This window comes from Aegilops tauschii, chromosome 2 (genome assembly GCF_002575655.3).
Source record: "Aegilops tauschii subsp. strangulata cultivar AL8/78 chromosome 2, Aet v6.0, whole genome shotgun sequence".
Taxonomy (NCBI): domain Eukaryota; kingdom Viridiplantae; phylum Streptophyta; class Magnoliopsida; order Poales; family Poaceae; genus Aegilops; species Aegilops tauschii.
This window is the reverse complement of record NC_053036.3, coordinates 414533479-414542353: the sequence shown is the minus strand read 5'-3', so window position 1 is coordinate 414542353 and position 8875 is coordinate 414533479.

Here is an 8875-nt window from a genome sequence, read left to right as displayed (position 1 = left end):
GCGCCGAATACTTTAGTGGAAGCACTACGACGTGCTTCCGTCGTGCAGGAGCACCGCACCCTGATGAGTACGGTGGTAGAGAAGGTTCAGTCCACCAAGAGCGGGCTGAACGAAGCCCTCACCAGCCTACTGACAGGCTTCGAGGTATGTGACGTAATGCTGTAGATGCTTTTTTATATATGTCAAGAAATATACCTGTATATAGATAGTAGCCCCCGAAACACTGTTTGGTTTTTGAAAAAAGCTGACACAGGATCATATAGTATTCGGAAGATGTGACATACTTATCTATTTTATAACAGGCTTCCCTGTTGGCGGCAACTGCCCAGGCCACTGAAGTTTCCAAACTCAATCAGAGCTGGCTGATCATGAGATCGATCGCATTAACAAGCGGTTCAATGAGGCGCAAGGTATGCGTGTACTTTAAAAGAGTTTGATCATATATCAGAAGTGATATGAAAATTCAGAGTGTAACTCATGTACTGCTGTGATTATGAGTGTAGGTAGCGGGGCCGAGGTCGAGACCCTCAAGAGCGCCCTTGCCCAAGCCAAGGAGGAGGCGAAGGCGAGCAAAGCGGCCACTGACAAAGCGTCTGCGGAATTAAAGGCCGAATAGGTCGCCCGCCGCCAGCACGAAGAGAGGGTGGCCAAAGTGGAGCAAGAGCCGAAGGACGCCATCGGCAAATGCGAGGCTTTGGAGGAGAAGAATACGGCCCAAGCGGCCGAACTCGCCAAAGCCATCCATGACGCAAAGGAGGCGCGGAACAAGTCCCGGAGTGCTCGTGAAGAGATCCGGCAGGCCGAACAGATAGCGGCTGGTAAGCCCTTTCTTTTGCAGAGTCTATTCGGGGGTCAAAGATATGTTGTGCTTACTCGACTGTGGAGTTCTCCAGACGCCTTTGCGGATCTTCCTAGGAGTGCTGCCGACATCGCGCAGTTCTTCCGAGCCCAGGAGGAGAATACAATAGAGAAGTTGTTCTGGTCACAGTTCCTGGCGTCGGATCATCCGACGCTATTGAACAACCAGATGATGCAACTGCCAGAGCTGCATAGGATGTCCGGCCTGGCCATGAAGGACATCATAGTCCGGCTTTGGCTAGCCGAACCCATTCCGAGCAGCTACTTCGGTTTGGTGAGGCGACTCGTCGATGCGCTGCCCCGAGTTGAAGCCGTGAAGCGCTCAGCGTGCATAGAGGGTGCGCGGATGGCCTTTGCCTATGTCAAGATGCACTGGGCGAAGATGAAGGCCACCGACGTGTCGACCGCAGGCCCGCCTGAAGGCAAGGACCATCGCAAGCCGCAGAGGTACTTTGAAGATGTCCTAGCGGGTTCCAGAATAGTAGAGGTCCAATGCTCAAAGGATGTTATGTTTGAGTGAATGTACCGGGGCTGTCCAAACTTTGTTTTATGAACCAAGGCTTGTAATATATTTATGCCTTTATCTGGAATTATTTTCCACCTGTGCGGCCGTGTCAAATCTGAAAGTTTGCCAGTCGTCGGCTTCAGCCCCCATGTAGATACTATGGGGGTGTTTGGTATGGCACGTGATCACACTTGACCCAACGGCTTGGTCCGTAAAGGAGGTGTCTGTGCAGCGAACCAGGCAATCCGACTATGCAGCTTTATTACTTTCACTTAGCCATAGGAGTTTGACAGTGGGGCTAAGTACTAGCCCCTGGTGTGTATGCGGCCATCCGAACTAGGATGCCTGAGGCGCATGTCTGAGTGAGGGCCAGCCCTTTGATAATACGGAGTAAATCGCAAAATATTTATAGCAAGTCGCCGAATCGTCGATGAGCTCTCGCCATATCATGACAGTTAGTTTTCGGCTTTCTCTACTGAGGTGTTTGACCGAACAAACCAGAAACACAATCGCAGTAGTTCTCCCTTTACTACCTTAGCCGAACTAGCGGAACGTAAGGTAGTAATCATAGGAACCGGGCAACTCAACTATCGACCAAAGACATGATTCGGAGCTGATGCATACAATGCAATATTCGGGACGCTGAAATATACCCTAGAGGTGTTCGGACTTTGGAGAATATACGTGGCCGAATAAAGCCCCCGACATTTAGGCCGGGTCAAAGTATATCTGGGAATCTGAAGCAAGGAGGGAACACAGATGGTAAAATAAACCAATACCGAATAGGGGTGATAAACTGTTGCCTTTTATACTCTGATTAATACATTAAAATGTGCTATTACAGATAATGCCAGAGACATCAAGGCTATTTTACATGCCGAGAATTTGTGCACAAGGGGAACTGTATACATGGCCTAAAAGAAAAAGGTAGTCTTGATGATCCCATTGATGCCCTGCCGCACGTCTGCGTCGTTTCTCCTTAGTAGAAAGTCCTTTGAGAGGAGCAGTCGACGGACGTTTATACAAAAGGGGCCCGGAAAGAGCCCTTGCACGACATAGTGTAGCTAGGTTTTAATGAACCTGTAGTATGAGGGAGAAAAGATCAAAGAAGAAAAGTTAGGGTCCAAATAGGGTCAAGCCGCACTATAGAACTTGTCCGCAGTGTGCCTCAGTCGTTGCCCAGGGTATTTTAAGTGCCTAATTATGTTCACACGGTACATATGCCGCGGTTGTGTGGGGCGATCGGCGGAGGCGAAACTGCTAGTCTAGCTCTGGAGCCACCGAGCTGTCATTCTGCAGAGTAGGCCGGACTCACTTAATAGTGTCCGGGGTCTTGATGGCCAGATGAAGTGTTCGGCTTGATGAGGCCGCTCTTCACCTCGGCTGTGAGGGCCGCAGCGTGTTCCTCCGTACAGGGGGAGCTCTCCATGTTTCCATTGACTGTGATAACGCCACGTGGTCCGGGCATTTTGAGGTTTAAGTAAGCATAGTGCGGGACTGCGTTGAAACGGGTGAAGGCAGTTCGTCCGAGCAGTGCGTGATAACCACTGCGAAAGGGGGCAATGTCAAAGATCAAGGCATCGCTTCGGAAGTTATCTGGTGAACCGAAGACTACTTCCAATGTTAATGAACCCGTGCAGCGCGCCTCTACGCCGGGTATCACACCTTCAAAGGTGGTGTTACTTGGCTTGATTCTTGACGGGTCAATACCCATTTTACGAACAATGTCTTGATAGATCAGGTTAAGATTATTGCCGCCGTCCGTAAGGACTCGAGTGAGATGGTATCCATCGATGATTGGATCTAGGACCAGGGCTGCCGAACCTCCATGACGGATACTGGTCGGGTGGTCCCTGCGATCGAAGGTGATCACACAAGCCGACCACGGGTTGAATTTTGGGGCAACTGGCTCTATGGCGTGGACGTCCCTTAGTGCGCACTTGCGCTCTCTCTTGGGGATATGCGTGACATATATGATATTCACTGTTTTCACCTCAACAGGAAATTTCTTCTGTCCCCCTGTGTTCGGTGGGCGGGGCTCATCATCGTCCTCGCTTTGAGGCCCCTTCCCCTTGTGTTCGGTATTTAACTTACCGGCTTGTTTAAAAACCTAGCAGTTTCTGTTGGAATGGTTGGTGGGGGTGCCGTGAATCTGGCAAGGCCTGTCGAGTATTTTGTCCAAATTAGATGGGTCATCCCTATTTCCATTGAATGGCTTCTTCTGCTGACCGAGCTTAGAGCCACGGAATCCGGCATTGACTGTCGTATCTTTAGTTTTGTCATTGTTGTTCTGATAATTGTTTTTGTTACATCGTGGCCTTCCGTTGCCATCCCTGGCTTCAGAGGTGCCAGGGTCACTGGTACTATTGCTTCTACAAGCTAACCAGATTTCTTCTCCCACGCAGAAGCGGGTCATGATTGCGGTAAGAGCTGCCATAGGCTTCAGCTTTTCCTGACCGAGGTGTCGGGCGAGCCATTCGTCGCGGACGCTATGTTTAAAGGCCGCTAGGGCTTCAGTGTCCGGACAGTCGACAGTTTGGTTCTTTTTAATTAAGAACCAAGTCCAGAGTTTGCGGGATGACTCTCCGGGTTGCTAGACTATATGACTAAGGTCATCGGCGTCCGGTGGCCGGACATAAGTACCTTGGAAGTTATCTCGAAAGGCATCCTCCAAGTCATCCCAGCTGCAAATAGAGTTCTCTGGGAGGCTATTCAACCAGTGATGTGCTGGTCCTTTTAGCTTTGGGGGGAGGTATTTAATGGCGTGGAGATCGTCACCGCGAGCCATATGAATATGGAGAAGAAAATCTTCAATCCAGACAGCGGGATCAGTCGTTCCATCGTATGCTTCAATGTTTACGGGTTTAAACCCTTCTAGAAACTGGTGTTGCATTACCTCGTCGGTAAAGCACAAGGGGTGTGCATTGCCTCTGTATCGGGCGACGTCACGACGGAGTTCATATGACATCCGTGTTCGGTTTTCGGCCTGAGTTTGGTTATGCTTATCGCGCCAAGCTTGATGGACGTCGTCTCATGTTGGAGCGCACCCCCTTGATCTGTAGATTGATCTAGTTTGACCGGCTCTATTGTCCAGGTCCTGACGTAAATCGTAGGTATAACCCGGAGTCGCTACCTCTTTGCCTCGACGGCGGGGTGGCGCGGGCTGGTGTTCGACGTAGGTAGCCGCTCTGTCCCGTCCATGTGGTGGTCGGTTTGGTTCGTCAGCAGGATTATATCTTGACGGTATTGGCTCAAGGGCCTCGTCGTCATATTGTGGTAGTAGCCAATGCTTCAGATAACTCTTTGTTGGGCACTCGAGGCCATATTCTTCGGAATCCAGGACCTTGGTCCATCTGTCATTGAGCGTATCCTGTTCGACTTGAAGCTGTTGCTGTTTCTTTTTTAGGCTCCTCGCAGTGGCGATTAGCTGTCACTTGAAGCGCTCTTGCTCGATGGGTTCCTCTGGCATGATGAAATCTTCGTTGCCGAGGCTGACGTCCTCCTCGGAGACCGGTAGATAGTTACACTAGTACGCGGCGGTGCTATACAAACGGGTTTTAACCCCTTTCCGCGGCGGCATTTGGGACCGTCGCCAAGTGAGTGTGGGCGATAGGGTATCCTTCCCACACGACCCAGAAACCATCGGGGATATGGAGCAGTGATCCAGAGGCCTTCCAAAATGTAATCGTGTGCGATGCAGCACACACTAAATTCTTTCGCACGTGTGGTATCGGTGATTAAACGTTTCTAATGACGCAGTGAAACCATACGTTCTGTCGTAATGAATTGTTTGGGAAACAGTATGTAAGGCACACGGGCCAACTTATGAACGGTGTGCGATTTGTGCCCCATCGCACACGAGTTTTCTGCGTAACCCGTCTGTCATGCAAGACTCCATCGCACACGTTTGCCAACAATTACCATCTGCGATAATGTTCTATCACAAACGGTTCAGGAGCCCCTTCGCACACAAACAAGTGCTGCAGACCGTTTGTGATTTGTTGGTATCACCGACGGTTGCCGCAAGAGTGACATGTGCTTTTCGTTTGGGATCCCACATGTTTCCTGAAAAAATTACGACTGGGATTGTATTTTACATTGGGCACGGTTTACTCCGAGTTCTCGTGTGCGATAACGCGATATCACAAACGGTTCCGGAGACCCTACGCACATGTAGTAGCGCTGCAAATCATTTGCGATCTGTTGTGTATCACCAACGGTTCCGCTACGATTGATGTATGCTTTCCGATGTGGATCTCACACACGCATTTAATTGAACCATGTGCAGAGCAATTGCCAGGTTAAAACTTAAATATCCCATTTTGAATCGGGATGCAAAAAGCAAATTCGCCACAATATTCAATTGAACAAATAAACAAAAATATCCCATTTTGAATCGGCACGCAAAAAGCAAATTTGCCACAATATTCAATTGAACAAATAGTGTCAACAGGAAGAACATTCATCAGATTTCGCAACAATTGCAATTGAACATATGGTAGCTAAATTCCAATGATTTGTCCACACATATATGCATTACATAATTAATCATAGTGTACGAAATACGAAGACCTCATCAGATGGAAAACAATGGATCCATGCGTTATATGTTTAGCGGCTAACTCTTACTCAATGTTTCAGGAGAAGGCATGCTGAAATCTTCATTATCACCAGTGGGATTGATGTAGTGATCCAAGAAGAAGTGGCTGATAAATCTCCGAACCATTAGCAATTCACCAGCCGGGAGCGGTTTAGGGGTCCTCGGTTTTAAGATGAGCTACTGTATTTTTAAGATCAGAATGTGCCATATGAGTGGAGTAGAAGATACTCCCTCCGTTCCTAAATATAAGTCTTTTTAGGCATTTCAAATGGAATACAACATACGGATGTATGTAGACATATTTTAGAGTATAGATTCACTCATTTTGCTCCGTATGCATTCACTAGTTGAAATCTCTAAAAAGACTTACATTTCAGAACGGAGGGAGTATTAATTAAGATATACTTACTAGTACTAATTCGCGAGGATCGTCACAACTATCAGCAGATTTGCAGATGGAGATCATGTGTCTGCAAACATAGTATCCACAAAGGTTGGTCCCTGCTTCTTGCTGAGGACACAAAAAAAAATTGTACATAATTAGTCATGTATTTGTCCTGTTAGGAACAACCTAACCGGTCTTAGATGTATTATTTTTTCTTTGGACAAAATATAAAGAGGTTCATTTAGAAGCTTGAACATTTGGCTAGCATAAGGAAAGGTATTTGCAGACAGTTGGATACATTTCCGAAAATAACGGATTTCGGTGTGTTACCAGAGAAACGATCTCGTGCTGCAGAGGTAGTTCCCTCTAGAACAGGTTCCTTGGTTTAGTTTTCCACAATGCGAGCACATTGGATACAATTCTTTCTTGGAGTCCACATCAATGGTTGGCAGATCCTTGTACACAATCATATCCTTTTTTGGGCCCTTGAAATCTGCAATCATAGCAGCAAAATCTGGCATATCAAGATCGTCGTCATCTGCGTCGACGTCTTGGTTTTCCAGTGGGTGTTTCGGCTTTCTGGTGTTCCATTGGTAGCTTGACGCCTCTGCCCTGATATTAGATTCAACATCCATGTGACACTGATCGGGGTTTGGCATCTCGCTGCCCTGGGTTTCTTCATCCATGACCTCCTCATCACCGTGTCTGGTCCAACGTGTATATCCATCCATTAATCCCCTAGAGACTAAGTGCATCTGGACATCTCCAACTTCATGTGACTCTGTATTGGCACAATCAGTACATGGACACAGGATGTAACCCGCATCACCAATTCTCCTCTTTGTACTTTTAGCCAAATTCATGAACTCTGTCACGCCACTGATGAAATCTGCGGTTTTCCGTTCTTCATCCATTGAGATCGTTCCATCTGTAGCACACGAATGGTAATTAAAAACAAAACAACAACATTAATACACGGATTAACTACTGTCCAAAGATGCATGCATAAATCACAAGGTTTTATTTTCATAATTACTGAGGGCGCTCCATGTTATTATCCAGACGTGCAATGACAAAAATTAATGGCCAGTCAATTTACACGCACAGTACTAGTACAACACTACCCTTAGGAATTGAATACCTTAATTAAGCTACTCACGAAAAGAATACCTTAATTAATTAGCCGCGCAGCGACCTCCACCCAGCAGACAAAGAAGCGCGATGCGGCGGCACGCCAAGACAGCAGGGTCGAGGAGCAAAGCTTAGTGCGGCTGCCGCCTGAAGTTCGACCTCCACTATCCCGCCATCGACGGCGATGGATGTGCTCGAATCACGCCGCCGCCGACCTCGATGGTTGAGCTCCTCCTATCTCCCGCCGCAGACCAAGGATTGACCTCCTATGACGCCGCCACCGCCCACCGACCGAGGATTGACCTCTTCTCCGGTACCACTGCCTAGGCTGCCGCCGCCATCTCTATATGCAGAGCAGCTATTTTTTTAACGGATATCCCCATAGCAGATGTTTACACGGTATCTCACTGTAACTCAATTATATGGACAGGGTAGTACATCACATACGGTTATGTAACCGCAACCGTGTCTAACCTGTGGCACCCCGGCTCAGAGTAACCGGAACGCCCCGTATTCCAGCCCAGAGATCGAGGAGAAGTCTCTGGAATACGGCACTGCTTGACATAGAACAAATCAGCTCTTATTACAAGAATAATAATACAAGGGCCTGATGTTACAAAGAAGCACATCAGCACGGCGACACTACGTCTGCGATACTACACTTGCTCTATGCTAGTAGCGGAACAACGACGAATGTGGTGAACTCCACTCCGCAGGGACTCTGGCTGGGACACGATCTAGCTCGCACGCACGGCAACCTCGACAAGCAATCAAGCAATCATGGCATCACCTGCAATCTGTCATGACACGCCAGGTCAGTACATTGAATGTACTTGCAAGCTCACAACAACCATAAACATCAAGGCAAGACAATAACTTAGCATTAACAAGTTAATTAATTAACAACTACCATGATGGAGCAACTACTAAGCATGGTATGAACTGATACAATACCAACATCTCATATATCCATAACCATATCTCTCTTGGCTAACCGGCCAAGCAATATACCATCTCGATCACCTCGTGATCAAAAACAAAACAGTGATCTTTCCGGCGATCACTACCATGACCAACACTTGGCCTCAACATTATCATCAACATCCTGCCAATCTGTAATGCTCAAAATATCAACATATATATATATATATAGATATCACCTATACGTCATTCCGTCATGTGAGTGTTGATCGAACGGTGTGACCTAGTACGAACCCATGCCCATGACCGAGGACGCGGCTATCAATAGATTTAAATACACTCTGCAGAGGTAGCGCACTGTACCCATACCATGGAACCCATGGCCTCGCAATCCCATTCGGGTGGACCAATGGCGTTCCGACAAAACCGATCTACTGCCATGACACTCTCCCGGCCACTCTGACCCACTCCCAAC